Source organism: Colobus angolensis, unplaced genomic scaffold (assembly GCF_000951035.1).
Source record: "Colobus angolensis palliatus isolate OR3802 unplaced genomic scaffold, Cang.pa_1.0 Scaffold121, whole genome shotgun sequence".
In the NCBI taxonomy this organism is placed as follows: Eukaryota; Metazoa; Chordata; class Mammalia; order Primates; family Cercopithecidae; genus Colobus; species Colobus angolensis.
The window spans coordinates 6,225,673-6,243,575 of record NW_012113253.1 but is presented as its reverse complement, the minus strand read 5'-3'; the positions used below and the strand labels follow the sequence as shown (position 1 = coordinate 6,243,575).

The window sequence follows — 17,903 nt, the reverse complement described above, 5'->3', positions numbered from 1 at the left end:
CTGGGTGACTGAAAAATGAACAATATTGGATTATACCATTAAGACTGGGGGCTGTTAATTACAGCAGTGACCCTGTCCTGACTGGGTTAGTACAGGGAAGACGGTAGAGATATTTTTGGAAATATCACTAATTTAAAGACTTTTCATAAAATGCAATGGTTTTCATTATTTGCATGAAACAGGGTATTTGCATAAAAAAAAATATTCTCTAGGTCAGTTGCTACCAGGCTCATTTGTCTTCTGAACTAGAGGACAAATAGCCTCTGGCCAACTGGGAATAGGACTGAGCACACCGACCTGGAATCCCTGACACGGATGGGAACAGATTGCTCACAAATGAGGCCGGCTGTTCACCAGCTGCAGAATGTCTCTTCTGGGGTTTCACTCTGGTGTAAAACCTAATGGTTCCCAGGTTGTTTGTCTGTTTTGTTTTGATGTTCTGTTTTGTACCGTTTCCTTTTAAAATTCTCTTTTGGACTGCAGTGGCCAGTGTGGCTGTGGGAAAGAGAATCCCCGTTAATGGTACATACAGGTCTCTGGGCAAGTTCTCTATATAGTTAGACTGCATGTTCCGTGATGGAAGGCACCTGCCCTGTCTTGTACCTCATAGCAACTCTGGGGTCTAGCTCAATGCCTGACACCTAGTATGTGCTCAAAATTTGCTGAATGCATGAAAGATTGAATGGTTGAATAAAAGCTCAAGCAAACAAGAGCCAGGTTCCATAAAGGCACTTGGGTTCTCCACGCCAGTGGCATATCTCACTTGAGGATTCCATCAGGGAGGACCTCATATGCCTACTATAATACTGTGAATGCAGTAGTCAGTTAATAAATGTTTGCCAGTTGAGTGACTGTGCTGCACATGATCCACGGTAAGACGTGGGAAGGTATAGGATGGGGAAACTCTTGTAAGATGCTATTTTTGATCTCCAACGCTATCGTAAATATGGTCGTCACAAAGGTGATCATGGTTTGAGTTACATGAATCACATCAAAGTCTGTGGGAGTCACCAGAGCCAAAAAACACAGCAGTTTTCTTGACATTTACCTCTAATAGATAGGGCTTAAATTCATTAAAGCAAACAAAATCCAGAATCATCTTTTAAAAAAATTCATTCTTGCATAAAAGCAATGTGCAACCTTTGGTCTTCCTGCAGTCACTGGGAGAGATTCAGAAAATGTGAAGAATCCTCCCATCAACACAGGCAACAGCTGGAATGTCTTTCAGGTTAGAGATTTCTTTCCTACAAATCAAATATAAAACTGCATTGTGACCTGAGAATATTCTGGTTACTAAATTTTAAAGGGATGTTGTGTCTTTATTTAAAGGCACTTATGAAAATACGTGCAACAAACCCCCTAAAGTTCACTACTGAGATAAAAAGGGCAGACTGTTTTTAGTTTGGCTGCAGTGAATTTCAATATTTATCATATAATTTTTATTTCAAAATCTTAGTGGGCATTAACTTTTATGGCATCACTTCTGGAAACAATAAAAAATACTGCATTTTGGAATGCTATTTCTAGTTAGATTTCCATCATGAAGCACCAGTTAAACACACGTGGATTTTGTGAAAAATAATGGCACATTCCTTTTTGAAAAGTTTCAAACACCTGGCATTGAGAAGCAAACAGTACAGCCTGGAGTCAGAGATTTTAAACTTTTTCCAAGTTTCTTTATCAAGTTGCTACAGAGACTAAAAGCTTCCAAGGCAAGTGTTCTTTTCTAATCCAAAGAATAAGAAACGTTTGAGAACATCTCTTTCGTAATTCCTTTGAGAACACACAAAGACAAATTGCTAAGCTTCTATTTCAAATGCGAGGGATTTGGATTGAGTTTAAAGAACAGCTTGTGCAAAATGTCATAGCTCCCATTCTCTTACGCGGAGACAGTGGGTGCTGATGTCATAGAAAGGATGACTCTGGACGTTCTGAACGTAGGAGCTGTGACGGTAGCTGACCAACTGCAAAGTTATGCTGTTGGTTTGGAGAGGAAGATCAGGCACTATTTTCTGCACATTTAAAGAAACATGTAGAATGAGACAATTACATAAGTCACACTAAACAATACTATTAACACCCCTTGTGTTGGTCTTAAATATCCAATAAGGCCAATAAGGTTCTGCATTCAGATACTTGGGAAGTGTCTCCACTTCCGGCTTTAATTTCAAACATGCCTCATCCTAGAGACCTCTGTCAGATAAACCTTTAGGGCTCTCTCTTGAGTAGCTGGAATTAACATGACAATTGATCAATTCACACATGTATGTGCTTTCCATTAAGCTGGAAAGCCACATACGTTCTTTAACGCTTGCTTCAAATGTTATGAGCACATGAAGTACCTTCTAGAGTATTTCTTTAGCTACAATCTCGTATAACATCCAGCATTCTTCATCGAAGTACTACTTGCTTATCTTCTGTGAGTGGATAAAGGCTCTTTTGTAAATAGTTATAGTCTTACTACTGTGGCCCATGGTTTTAACTCACATAACTTGTACTAACACTACGGGTTTTCCTCTTAACCCCTGTCTAACCAGGCAAGGGTTTCCCAATCCAGGGAACATAAGACTGTTAATGGATCTCACGGAAGAAAATAAAAGAAAGTTACAGTTTGGTAGCTATAAAAACATATTACTCCTTTTCATGCAGAATTTAGAGAACATTGCAAAATTCACACACTCAAAGAATAAATCCGACGCAGTGGACCTGAATGTGGAAATGGGGGGATGGGTTTTGTCCAGTGCTGTTCTATCACCTTTTGGCATCACTAACGTACATATCAATGGACTCGGGGGTGGATAAAATTCAAGAGGGCCTGGGGAACTCGATTGGGAAAAAATTACATCTTCAGTTTCACTAACCTCAAACTGAAATTTAGTATTTCCTTCAATTAAAATGTAGGCCACAAACCACAGCACCCGTGATATTGTTGCCAAGAGAAATCACAGATATTTTCACTTCATTTTACAGTTGTTGTAGATATCCTGAAATATCTTTTATGCTCACCACTACTTCAAAATTATGGTAGTTATTATAACTGCTGTTAGTTTGTATTATTTAATAATGTGTTACTAACAAAACATGTATCACAATTTTGTAAACTTTAATTGACGTTTTTCAATGAATGAAAGTGGTTTGATTTGTAACCCTGCATACTTTATTTTATGCATGTAAAAGCATAATTCTGAGAAAAGTACATAGGCTTCACCAGGCTTGGCACCAAAAAGGTTAAGAATGCCCGAAACTATACACAAAATATTTAATAATGCAACAGCCAGGTTTCTAGAGTAACTCGTTCCTTGCCAGCATCTTTTGAAGCTGCAACAAACATGACCTTGAAATCAACATAGTCTCAATGCTGTAAATAAATCATTCTGATGCGAGTCTTTTTTTCTCTTATTTTCCTATAGGAAAAGACCTGTAGATTCTAGAGCATCTCTGCTTTCACAGCATAGGTTGTTTTCTTTTAGTGATAAACTTCATCACTGAGATTTTTGCCATCAACATTGAATTATTTTCTTATATTTCATACTGCTAAAATGCAGTCTATTTTGAAAGGGCATTGAATACAATTATTATAAGACTTTAATTTAAAACATCATAGAGACAGCACCAAGAAAATCTCTGCTACCTGGAAAAACTATAATGGTAATTCCACATTTCGAGTAAAAGAAGTAAATGTCAAAGTGTACCTCGTTGAAGATAGTGCTGTTAAATGACAGTGCTACTGGTCTTATCCTTGCTCAACTGAAATGTTACATATAAATTATCATTTTTCTAGGGGTGTTAAGAATATGGCCTCTGGGTTATTATAATTTTGAGATCAATTAAATGATGAGATTATGTTTCTGTAGATGTGCCTGGAATGAAAGCACATTAGACTTTTGGAAAATCCTCCATGGAGACTCTGACCAAAAATAGACATGTCAAATGCCAGCAAGTTAAATTATTATTCACTCATTGAAAGCTATTGAGAAATTATTGATATACCCACAGTTATTCTCTTATTACTGTAGCTAAATTCTGTTCAAAATTTTCACCTCCAAGAGTAAAATAAATGCTATTAGAATTCTGAAACTAATAAAGAACATAAAAATTAAAACAATATATTCTTGCACTAAATTAGGGTATAATTCACACACTGTTAATATACAGTATTCATATATACAGTTCAACCAGTTTTTTCTACTACTTAAAATACTAGCTGTATTACATGGAGTGCTCTAAAATTTGCCCCTTTTTCTGTTAAACTTGTAAGATTTAGACACCTGGTTATAAATTTAGACTTTGGCTAACTTCAGTACTACAGATATTCTTTAAATTACAAGCTCCACAACAATTCAACCTGTATGTCATGAAAGAAAATCTGAAATTACTAAACTTGGGAAGGAAAGGAACTACAATACGAAGAAAACAATTTGTAGTATATAGTATTATAGGAATAAAGATAAAATTCTTATTAATCACAGTTATCAAATTATTCATTTAAGATCCAGAGCAAATTGTGAGTGATCACTTCTATCTGTGTTTGAGTTAAAGTAGAACGTGTATCAATGACACATTTTGTTTGAGGGCTGTTGTTTTCTTCTTTAGGTAATTATGATGATTTTAAAAAGTAACAACAGCTTACATGACTCCTTAGCAAAGACCATCTCATGCCATTCTCTTCACAGCTGAATTTTCAGGGGAGGATACTGGAAATATGCACTTTGCTCTAACAACCAAAGAGCAATTGCATGCACACATGTAAAAGGTTCCACCCCAACTTCCTTGGCATATTCCCGATTATTTCTCTCTAAACAGGAAGCTGTTGACAATTTTTCCTGGTACTTTCAGAACACCAAAGGTCTTATTTATAAGCAAAATCCCAACTTTTATTTCAGTTATGTTATTTCCCGTGGTTCCTATTGTTGCTAAATATGAATGCTGCAAACAAGATAGAAACCAATTCCAAACTATTTTAGGCTGATTCAGAATTGAGTAGCAATTGTTAAAAGAAAAGTTAGAAACACATTGCAAGGCTATGCTGGAGTTTTTAAACCCAAAACAATACTGAAGGGAGGATTCCTGGAATTCAAGAGAGAATATTTGGCTCAAGCTGCAAAATCCGTACGTCTACATAATGTTATGTTAGCAAGTGTGGAGCTTGCAAGGCGATTATATTTTAACCTACTTCACAGAACATTAATCCAAATTTAACCAAATTCCAGAGAACCTGCCTGAAATTCACAACTAGAAGCTGCTTCACATTTTCCCCTTGGTACAACAATAATTGCTCATGAATACAAACTTGTAGGAGGTAAGAGAGAGGGGAAAACCACAATGAGCTATAAAAACGTCTAACTATTGTATATAAAGCAAACTAATTACCTCACTCAGAAGAAGTGCAAGATTTAACAGTCCATGCTCTGCAGCCCCTGGAAACAGCAGTAGCAGCAGCAGCAAGGTCCAGCATCCACCAGATTCTCACAAGCCTTTGACTGTGTGGACTCAGCCACAGACTCTGCCTCTAGCTGACGTCAAAGTCCCTGTCACATGGCCAGATGAAAGCCAAGAGATCATTGGTTGTCGTAGCAACCACAGACCGGCTCTGAAATTATTTCAATAGGTCATCTGTCACTGTGGTGTGTGTGTGTGTGTGTGTGTGAGACAGAGAGAGTATGTGTGTACACACACACCATAGAACCATCACGGACAGCTCCCCGACAACCTCAGCCCCGAAGCTGTGACTCCAGCATGCCTACAACTTTCCTCTGTAAGGTTTTGGTGTCTTTTCTCTACAGTTACTTGCAGGAAAATACATGCCACCCTGAAGTTCTCATTTGTTTCACTATCACCAGCATGAAGCATGTCTCTTTCTCTTTCTCTATAACAAAAGGAAAGAAACTGAAAAATTCTGGAGTAGTTTTCTTAGCCAATTAAACTTATGTGCAAGCAAATATATAAAAATAGAAGCTCAGGGGGAGGCGGTGGAAGAAAATGTATTTTAAAAACTATATCAGAATATACATAGATATACTGAGACCACGCTTGTGACGGAAAGAAAAATAAAAAACAGTGGGTGATGGCTCAGAGACAGATGAGATCGTCTAATGATCCTGATACCAAGTAGGATGTAGACATCAGATAACATAAATTCAGGATTCCTGTACTGTAAAATGGATAGGCAAAAATGATGACCAAAGGAGTCTCAAAGCAGTGTTACTTTAAAATAACCATGTGAGTAAGCTGCAAACTTTGCTTTGGGACCATATGGGTGCCAAACCCTCTACTCTTGAGTCCTCTCATCCATACCCCTTTGCTGGGACTCAACATTGAGTAAACAGGGGCCAGGTAATGAAAGCCCAGAGCCACAGAATAAAAGGGTTATCTCACATGTTTTCTAACATTAGCTTTATTTCCTTTAGGACCACCCTGGCTTACTTTTAACTCTGCACACGTGCCTATTTCCTAGTTAATTCTCCTTCTTAATTAATGGGAAGCCAATTAAACAAAATCAGTGAAACTCACAGGAAGGTACTCTGAAAAAGACATTCAGAAAATGTATGCCCAAACAAAGGACAAGGAGTTAAAAGGCAGGGAAGAGGAGACTGTCCTCAAAACCCTAAAGACCTTTACATGCTAGGCTTATAAGGACTTCTATTCTGTTTCTTAAAAAAATAATAAATAACTAAACAAATAAGAGTAGCTCTGGGGTGCTACACAATATAAATGAAACCTAAGGCAGCCAGGCAGATTACATTTGTGTCACTGTAAAAGAATGAAATTTCTTTAGTAGAATCAGACATTGCTTCTTTAATAATAAGACTAATGTTCAAACCGCTTGGTCATATAACCTTCCTATTCCATCCTCCTTTTCATCTTCCTTTATTCCCAACCCTAATTGGGAGAAAAGATAGATGTTTATTTAAAAAGTTATTTTCCTGATGTGATTAGCTGCAGCACTGCAAAACTGAAATCAAATTATAAAGAACTTTCCTACTTTAATTTCAGACTAATGACAGTTGGGAACTTACCTGTTTGAATGAGGACAATGGAATTCAATGTCTACCTAAAGCCTCACTAGCAGATTTCACCAACAGCCACAATTCATAAACTAACAATTTGTTCCAATTATTGTTCTGCTTTTATGTTCAGAAATGCACATTATAGTAATGAGGGAATGGGAAGAGGCAGAGAAACATACCCTTCTAGCTTTCCTGGGACCCATGTTCTCTGAGCTGCTTAATTTACCGTCTCTCTGGCTCTAATCCATGGCTGCCTAATCAACTCTTCCTCCTCTTTATGCAGCTTTAGCATTTAAGAGAGAAAAACTGCAGTGCCACATTCTGCTAAGAGGTGATGTCTTCTGAAATAAGAAGTTCTCAGTTCTAAAAAAAAAAAAAAAAATGCCTCAAATTCAGGACTTTAAACGGATTAATTTGAAAATTAGCAAAAAAACAACACTTTTATTTTGACTGGTCTAGCATTTTAAGACTAAGTATACTTTATGCTGTCTCGGGCTTCAGCTCATCACTATTTAATATATTCCGTGAACTGGCTGGGCATGGTGGCTCATGCCTGTAATCCCAGCACTTTGGGAGGCTGAGGCTGGTGGATCACAAGGTCAGGAGATTGAGACCATCCTGGCTAACACAGTGAAACCCTGTGTCTGCTAAAAATACAAAAAGTAGTTAGGCGTGGTGGCACATGCCTGTAGTCCCAGCTACTCAGGAGGCTGAGGCAGGAGAATCGCTTGAACCCGGGAGGTAGAGGCTGCAGTGAGCTAAGATCATGCCACTGCACTCCAGCCTGGGCGACAGAGTGAGACTTCATCTTGAAAAAAAATAAAAATTCCAGTGAACTGACCTTCAAAATGAAAAGTGGGTGCATGTAGTCCTTTTTTCTACAACATGCTTCAACCAGAAACTGAAGAGAGAGATTAAGTAATTTGCCTACCTACTCATTTTCCTTTGCAAACTACCTAGGTTTAGAGTTTCCTCTTAGAGTGAAGGAAGCTACCAGTCTTCTGTGAGGTTGAAGGCATGATGATGATCTCTTTGGAGCTCAGATTTCTACCAATTTGGTTAATTAACCCAAATGTAGTTGAACATATCATAGGAAATACATGAGAGCTTTCTCCAATCACAGCCCACTACACTGAAGAGAATATGTGCCATTTTATTTTCTAATTGACAAGTCATTTTTTTAAAGGTGAAAATGGTTCACCAAATTTAAAAATACCCATTCAAAAATAGTTCTGCATCTTATTTTTCACTCTTCGTAAGAATGTCAAGGCTGCCTATTATTAGTTTGACCACTTTGCCAGAAATAACTGGTAAATGCCACTAAATAAGCAGTCTGACCTGGGCTCACACACCTGAACTAACAGGTGGTTTGGGTCATGCAATTCTAACCAGTCTTTTGTCAATGTTTGTAGGTAGGGATGTTGCTGTCTCCTCTGTCTTAACGTTAGTGGGCAGGCCTGGACCTACTGTTTAGAGCTACCGGGTTCAAATTTCTTCTTTTTTATGGTTGGACCTTGAACAAGTTACTTAAGTCCTCTAAGCTGCAGTGCCTACATCTTAAGGTTGTTTGGAGGATAATAAAGTTAATATATTATAAAATTCTGACACCTTGCCACAGGGTAGATGGCTCAAGTGTGTATGTCATTTCTTGTTTATCTGTCTGACTCTGATAAGCCTACAAAGATCTTCAGGGAAAGGATGAAATCTTATTCATCTGTACAACACTACAGTTAGCACACAGCCCAGAACACAGTGAGTCCTCAATCCATGTTGAATGACTCAACTATTGGGAAATAAATGTTGAAGAGTAGAAAGAAATGGTTCCTTTTTCTTCCTACTAATAGGGAAGAGAGCCTCTCTCCAACCCCCAATTTCAAAAAAAGGCAAAGAAGAAAAAAGAAAGAACAAAAATACTGAGTTGTCATAAACTTTTCTAAAACTGCATGGCTCCAAGTAAATCAAACTTAACCCTACTAAATCATAAATATTTATTATGAGTACATGTAAGTTATATGTGGACGTATTTAATGGTTCTTGCTGTTGATGTTGGAAAATCTTTTACACTAACTGACATTAATTGAGTGCTTACTACATGTGGAATATTTTTCTAAGTATTATACATTTATTACATCATTTACTATAATAACCCTATGAGGCAGGCCCTATTCCATATTTCACAACTGAAGAAACTGAAGACAGAGATTAAGTAATTTGCTTACCTACTACATAGCAGGGCCAGGATTTATACTCAAGAAGCTTAGTTCTGTAAAATTTTGGAAATAACTTACATTTGATATGTTTTTAGAAAAAATTGAATTATTTCTCATGTTTATTTTACAAGGTAGGGTTGTTTTTATTTTTAAATTTTTTGTGAAAGGGAGAAGGCCAACTTATCTTTTCTTCATCTTGGAACTCGAAAGATCTTAATCTATCTTTGGCCTAAGGAGTTCTATGGCAAGAAAAGAATCTAGTCAGAAAAATTTGAATCAAGGAAAATGGGCAAAGTAAACTAGAGAAAATGCCCTGAATAAAACTATGCCTAAACTATAGTCTTTGCTGAAGCAATATTTAGAATGCACAGGTTTGGGTGATTTGGGTCATCTGTTTCCCACTATGATGAAGTAGCATGTGTTCAATACTCTCACTGAAATAACAACAAAAGCTAGATTGTTTTTTATGGCTGGAAGACATCAAAGAGTGGCAGAGGCAGCAAAAATTTTAAGTGCCAGGGTCTCAGATAAAAGGAAAATATATTGAATGTCTTATTCCATTTGGACTGCTATAACAAAATATCATTAACTAAGTAGCTTATAAACAACAGAAATGTATGTCTCACAGTTCTGGAGGTTGGGAAGTCCAAGATCAAGGCTCCTACAGATGTGGTCTCTGGTGAGAGCCCATTTCCTGGTTCCTGAATGGCACCTTCAAGCTGAGTCTTCACATGGTAGGATGGGCACACAGGACCAAGATAGCTATTTAGGGCCTCTTTTATAAGGAAATTTATCCCATTTATGAGGGCACTACCCTTATGATCTGATAACCTCCCAAAAGGGCCCACCTCCTAATACCATCACTTTGTGGGTTAGGGTTTCAACATAGGAATTTGGGGAAGATACAAACATTTAGTGAAGCACTGAGATATAGACTCTGCATTTCCCACTGCTTTTCTTCTTAAACTATTGGATGATTCTTAAGTGGTGTGGGGTTTTTATCATTCTCAGAAGCTGAAGAGATAAAAATTGGAGTACAAATATTTAAAAATATTCAAGACTTGAGGGACCGAGATTGTAGAGAGAGAGAAAAAAATGGAATCACAGAGAAGACATTCCAACAATCTGTACTGTTTTCCCCTTGAAGCATTTCCCAATTCCTAAATGGCATGAGACAAGAGGACAAGAAGTGAAACATGAAATGCAGCAAAGAGGCTAAAACAGAATGGCAGAGTTTGGCAGCTGTGTAGTGCCAGGGAAACCAAAATTACAGTTCAGATCCTCCAAGGAGTTGGAACCTGGTAAACCTAAGTTTTCACATCTCAAAACTGAAAGGTTAAGTCCTAGAAGAAGTGAAAAACAGGAAATAGAGGAGCCTTCACAAAAGCCAGGATCCACCCTAGAATCATTACACTCCCTAACTGGATCAAGATAATTTGCCCCCTTTCTGACTACCTTCCAAAAAAATCAACCCTTTTTAAAGAAAGATGACATTTTCCAGAACCCCTAACATTTTTCATACATCATTTTCAATTCAATCCAAAATCACTAAGCATGCCAGGAAATAGGTCTAATTGACCAAAATCTCTGAGGAGAAAATAGGCAATATAGGTAGACTCATAAGTTATTCATTTTCTGTAGTCATCAGACAGGGACTTTAAAATAACTCTAATTTGTATTTTCAAGGAAATAGATGGCAAACTGGAGAATTCTCACACAAAAATGAAATTTATAAAAAAGGAAAATATTAAAATTAAATAACTAAAAAATACAACGGAAAGTAAAAGTACAATAGATGAGTTTAAGAGCAGAGAACATACATAAAAAGAAAAAACTAATGAAAGAGACAGATCAGCAGACAATATCTAGACTGAAGCATGATAAGAAGAATAGAAAATACAGAAAAATGTAAGAGACATTGGAATATGATGAAAAGCTAACGTGAATTTGAAAGACGAGAGAATAGGAACATAAAGAATAAGCAATATTTGAAGAGAATAAAGAAATTTTCAAAACTTACAAAAAGACACTGTGAAAGGAAAATATCTTGGGCCCCCAAAATCACAATCTAAAAGGAAAATTCAAGCTAGAAAATGCTCAAGCCAAACCTGTCTCCCATTCTATTCAAAGCCATCCCTTTGCTCACTGAGATAGATGCATTTTCTGACTGACCCCTTTGGAAAGGCTTATCAAAAACTCAAAAGAATGCGACCATTTGTCTCTCCCCTACCTGTGACCTGGAAGCCCCTCCCTACTTCGAGTTGTCCCCGCCTTTCTGGATGGAACCAATGTACTTCTTACATATATTGATTGATGTCTCATGTCTCCCTAAAATGTATAAAACTAAGCTGTGCCCTGATGTCCTTGGGCACGTGTCGTCAGGACTTCCTGAGGCTGTGTCATGGGCATGCGTGACTTGGCAAAATAAACTTTCTGAATTAACTGAGACCTGTCTCAAATGTTTGGGGTTTACAACACAAAACAACAGATTTAAAAAGTTGTATATACCCCCAAAAGGATATATAACTACAAATAAAATCACATCTAGAAACCTCATGATCAACCTGCTAAAAACTGAAGACAATGCCAAAAAGTTTAAAAACAGCAAGATAAAACACCACATTGACTTCAAAGGAGCAACAAAAGACTTTTCAACAGAAACTGTCAAATCTAGAAGATAATGGAATAATGAACTTTGAAATGACAAAAGGAAAAAGTGCAAATTTTGTATTATATATACAGAGAAAATGTTCTTTAAAAATGAATGTGGAGGCCAAGTATGGTGGCTTACGCCTGTAATCCTAGCCCTTTGGGTGGCCGAAGTGGGCAGATTATGAGGTCAAGAGATTGAGACCATCCTGGCCAACATGGTGAAACCTTGTCTCTACTAAAAATACAAAAATTAGCTGGGTATGGTGGCGGGCACCTGTAGTCCCAGCTAATCCAGAGGCTGAGGCAGGAGAATCACTTGAACCTGCGAGGCGCAGGTAGCAGTGAGCCGAGATCATGCCACTGCACTCCAGCCTGGCCACAGAGCAACACTGTCTCAAAAAAAAGAATGTGAGAATCTGGAGTGTCTTCTGTTCCCAGGAAGACTACAGACTGTAAAAAATAAATTAAATAAAGTAAGAAACAGAGCTTCTGAGACCCATAGGACTATAAAAAAAAAACTAATATTTATGTCTTCAAAGTCCTAGAAGAAATTCAATACCCATTCATAATAAAAACTCACAGAAAAATGAGAATGAGAGGAATGTCCTTATCTTGATAAAAAGTATCTACCAAAAGTCTACAACTAATTTTATACTTAATAGTGAAAGAGTAAATGTTTTCTTCTTAAGATTAGGAACCAGGTAAGGATGTGCACTCTCACCACTGATTCAACAACATGCCAAAAGTTCTAGCCATTTCAATAAGGTGAGGAAAAGAAATGAAAGGCATACAGGTTGGAAAAGAAGAAATAAAATTGTTTCATTGGTGGATGATACGACTGTCTTATAGGAAACCCCAAGGAATCTGCCAAACAAACAAACAAAACTTCCTGTAACTAATAGCTGAGTTTGAAAAGATCGCAGGATACAAGATAAACCTGAAAACCAATTGTATTTCTCTACACCAGTAATGAACATGGAGAGACTGAATTTTAAAATACAGTGCCATTTATAATTGCTCAAAACCAGATGAAATAAGTATAAATCTAACAAAACAGGCACAGAACTTGTATTCTGAAAACTACAAAATGCCAATGGAAGAAATCAAAGGTTCAAATAAATGGAGACAGATGCCATGTTTATAGATTGAAAGATTCAACATACCAAAGACATCAACTAACCTCTAACTGATTTACAGAATTAACACAATTCTAATCAAAATCTCAGCAAGATTTGTTACAGATATATACACAATTATTCTGAAATTTATATCGAAAAAGAAAGGAAATAGCTTAAATGATTTTGAAAAAAAGGAATAAAATGGAAGACATCACTCTAGCTGATTTTTGAACATATTATATAGCTACGACTATCAAGACTGTGGGATATTGGCATAGGGGCAGACATGTACATCAATGGAACAGAATGGAGAACCCAATAGCTCACCACCTAAATATGACCAATGGATTTTTGACAAATCTACAAAGGCAATTCAATGGAAGAAGAATATTTTTTTCAACATATGGTACTGGAACAATACCAAAATCATAATCTATAAAATAAGTAATTGATAGTATACACAAGGACCTGTTAAGAAGATGAAAAGACAAGCTACAGGCTGCAGGGGAAATATTTGCGAATCAAATATCTGACAAAGGACTCATATCTAGGATATATAAAGAACTCTCAAAACTCAACAGTAAAACACACAATCCAACTAAAGGATGGACAAAAGACATGAAGAGACATTTTATCAAAGAATATACACAGATGACAAGTCCAAAAAGGTTTTTCAACATCATTAACCATTAGGGAAATTCAAGTTAAAACCATAATGAGATCAGAACAGCTAAAATAAAAAATAGTGACACTACCAAATGCCAGCAAGGAGGCAGAGAAACTTAACTGATAAAGTTACTGTGAAAAACAACTGGAGAGTTTCTTTGAAAAATTTAACAAGTTACTATCATGCAACTCAGCAATTGCACTTGGACATTTCAGAGAAATGAAGACAGGCTAACACAAAAACCTGAACCTGCTTGTTTGTAGCAGCTAGCTTTATGACAGCCAAGAACTGGGAACCATCCAGAGGCTTTGGGTGGGGGAATGAGTAAACGAACTGTACTATATCCATATGATGGAATACTACTTAGTACTAAAATTGAATGAACTACTTATGCATACAAAAGCCAGCATGAATATCCAGAGAATTTTACAGAGCAGAAAAACAAGTCTCAAAAGTTCACACACTGTATAAATCCACTTCCATAACATTCTTGATATGACAAAATTATCGAAATAAAAAATAGATGAGTAGTTGCAAGGGGTTAAGGAGCAGGTAGGGAAGCCAGGAAAGTGCCCTGGCTGTAAAGAGCAGCAAGTAGGATGCTTGTGTGCCGGACAACTTCTGTATCTTGACTGTATCAGTATCAATATCCTGATTGTAATTTTGTACTGCAGTTTTGCAAGATGTTACCTTTGGAAGAAAATGGGTAAAAGGCATATGGGTACGCTCTGTATTATTCTTACAACTGTATGTGAATCTACATTTATTTCAAGATAAAAGTTTAAGTAGAATTTTTTCAGTGAAGGTGAGATAAGATATTTTCAGTGAAAAACAGAGAGAATTAATTCCAACAGAATTATACCAAATTTCTCAAGAGTTGTTTAGGTATAAGAAAAATGATTCCAGATGGAAACATAGACATATAAAAAGGGAAAATATATAGATAACACTAAAGAAATACTAATTTTATAAAATTAGAATGTTGTGTGGGATATAAAATAAATGTAGATTTCAAATATAGAATATTAGCACAAAAGTAAAAGAGATGAATAGAATTAAAGTGTCCTAAGACTCTAGAATTCTTGTATAAGTACAAATAGTCCCTTATTAGGTGCAATGTAATCCTTGCAGTAACTACTTAAAAAAGAAACAAACAAAAAAAAACTAAAGAACATATAGCTAATAAGCTAATAGAGCAGAAAAAATAATTCTAAAAATTACTTGATTCCCAAAAGAAGAAAAGAGGAAAAAAGAACAATAAATAATAAGATAATAGAAATGATAAGATTAAAGATGTAATCTTAAACATATCAATAATTACCATAATATATAAACTGACCAAATATTGCAATTAAAAGAAAATAAACATAATACTGTATTAATAGGTATATTGTAATTCTTTGCTGTATACAAGAGACACACTTTGAAATCAAGAGTACAGAAAGGCTAGAAGTAAAAAGATAAATACATATATATCATACAAACTCTACCAAGACAAAGCTGGTATAGCAATATTACTGTCAATACATAATACTTTATAGCTACTAGAGGCTGAGGCAAGAGGATCACTTGAACCCAGGAAGTTGACGCAGCAGTGAGCTATGGTTGTGGAGGAGAGAAGAGGTGGGGATGGGAGGGGGAGACAAGGGGAGGGGAGGGGAGGGCAGAGGAGGAAGGAAAGAAAAGAAAGAAGGAAAGAGAAAGGATGAAGGAAAGAAAGGAAAGGAAAGGAAAAGAAAGGAGAAAGGGAAAGGAAAGAGGAAGGAAGGAAGGAGGAAAGAAAGAAAGAAAGAAAGAAAGAGAGAAAGAAAGAGAAAGAGTACTTTATAGAAATAGTACTTTATAGAAATATAAGCAAAAAATACTACTAAAGATATAAATACTTCATAATTTACCTTTCCAAATATGCACACATTTAATAGCATCAAGATAAATTTTAAAAATCACAATCATAGTCTTAATTTAAAACATCTTTCTCGGTAACTTATACAACCAGCAGAAAAAAGTAGAAATATAGATTTAAATTATAAAATTAACCAATTTGATCCAATTAATATATTAGTCAATATTTGAAAACTGGTGACCTCAACAATTGCAAAATACACATCTTTTTTTCAAATGTATTCGCCAAAATTGGCTACATGCTGGGCCACAAGTAAGGTCTTGACACATTATAAATGACTGAAATCACAGAGAATACTCTTTGTAAACAGTGGATTAAAGCTAGGAATCAATATTAGAAAGACAAATAGAAAATCCCTGAATGGAAATTAAACAATGCATTTCTCAATCGTCCATGGGTTAAAGCCATGGCGGTATGATTTACAGGCACACTTCATCTTATTGTGCTTTGCTTTACTGTGCTTCACACATACTGTGATCTTTACACACTGAAGGTTTGTGGCAAACCTGTATCAAGCAAGGCTAGCAGTACTGTTTTTCCAACAGTATGAGCTCAGATAGTATCTCTGTATCACATTGGGTAATTCTTGCAATGTTTTTAAACATTTTTTCATCTGTTATGGTGATCAGTAATCAGTAATCTTTGACATTACTTTTGTAATTGTTTTGGGGCACCACAAACCATGCCCATAAAAGATGAAAAACTTAATTGATGGATGTGTGTGTTCTGACTGCTTGCTCCATTGATTGGCCTTCCTTCATCTCTCTCCCTCCCCTTGAGCTTGTCTATTCCTCAAGATACAGCAATGTTAAATTAGGCCAATTAATAATCCTACAATGACCTCTAAGTGTTCAAGTGAAAGGAAGAGCTGCCTGTCTCTCACTTTAAATTAAAATCTAGAAATGATTAGACTTAGTGAGAAAAGCATGTTGAAAGCCAAGACAGGCTGAAAACTAAGCCTCTTGTGCCAAACAGCCAACTCTACTGCAAAGAAAAAGATCTTGAAGGAAATTTAAAATACTACTACAGTGAAGATATGAATGATTAAAAAAAAAAAAAGCAAAGCAGCTTTATGTTCATATGTAGAAAGTTTTAGTAGCCTGGAGAGAAGATCAAATCAACCACAACATTTTCTTAAGCCAAAGTCTGTTCTTAAGCCAGTCCCTAACTCTCTTCAATTCTATAAAGGCTGAGAGAGGTGAAGAAAATGCAGAATAAAACTGTGAGGCTAGCAAAGGTTCATGAAGTTTAAGGAAAGAAGCCATCTCAATAACATAAAAGCACAAGATGAAGCAGCATGTGTTGATGGAGAAGCTGCAGCAAGTTATGCAGAAGATTTAGCTAAGATCATTGATGAAGGTGACTACACTTAAAAACAGATTTTCAATGAGGATGAAATCACCTTCGACTGGAAGAAGTTGCCATCTAGAAATTTCATAGCTAGAGAGAAGTCAATGGCTGGCTTCAAGGATTTAAAAAACAGGTTGACTCTTTTGTTAGGGGATAATGCAAGAGTTAAGTTTAACTTGAAGTCAGTGCTCATTTACCATTCCAAAAAATTGTAGGGCTCTTAAGAATTATGCTAAATCTACTCTGCCTGTGCTCCATAAACAGAATAACAAAGCCTGGATCACAGTACATCTGTTTACAGCATGGGTTACTGACTGTGTTAAGCCCACTGTTGAGACCTACTGCTCAGAAAAAAAGATCCCTTTCAAAATATTACTGGTAATTGACAATGCACCTGGTCACTCAAGAGCTGATGGAGATATACAAGGAGATTAATGTGGTTTTCATGCCTGGTAACACAATATCCATTCTGCAGCCCACGGATCAAGAAGTAATTTCAACTTTCAAGTCTTATTATTTAAAAAGCATATTTCATAAGACCATAGCTCTTAAAGTATATAGATAGTGATTCCTCTGGTGGATCTGGGCAAAGTAAACTGAAAACCTTCTGGATAAGATTAATTACTCTAGATGACATTAAGAACATTCATGATTCATGGGAGGAGGCCAAAATATCAACTTTAACAGGAGTTTGGGAGAAGCTGAGTCTAACCCTCATGGATGACTTCCTGTAGGGGTTGAAGACTTCAGTGGAGAAGGTAACTGCAGATGAAAGTGGTTTCTTGAGATGGAATCTACTTCTGGTGAAGATGCTGTGAATGTTGTTGAATGACAATAAAAGATTCAGAATATTACATAAAGTATACTGACAAAGCAGCAGTAAGGTTTGAGAGGATTGACTCCAATTTTCTACTATGGGTAAATGCCATCAAACAGCACTGCATGCTACAGTGAAATCCACGATGAAAGAAGAGTTAACCGATATGGTAAAACTTC

General features: G+C 36.4%; 1 protein-coding gene across 4 annotated transcripts in view; it reads right to left on the bottom strand.

Annotated features, from left to right (window-relative positions):
• The window catches only part of NCALD (neurocalcin delta), a 472,522-nt gene that overhangs the window by 115,329 nt on the left and 339,290 nt on the right, over nt 1-17,903 (bottom strand). Inside the window, exon 1 of one of the 4 annotated variants that reach the window (XM_011931422.1) lies at nt 5,371-5,731. The exons of the other annotated variants lie outside the window; for them this stretch is intronic. The gene's annotated coding sequence lies outside the window, so the exon portion shown is untranslated. Of the gene's footprint in view, nt 1-5,370; nt 5,732-17,903 lie in introns of those variants that run through there. 4 annotated transcript variants of the gene reach the window in all.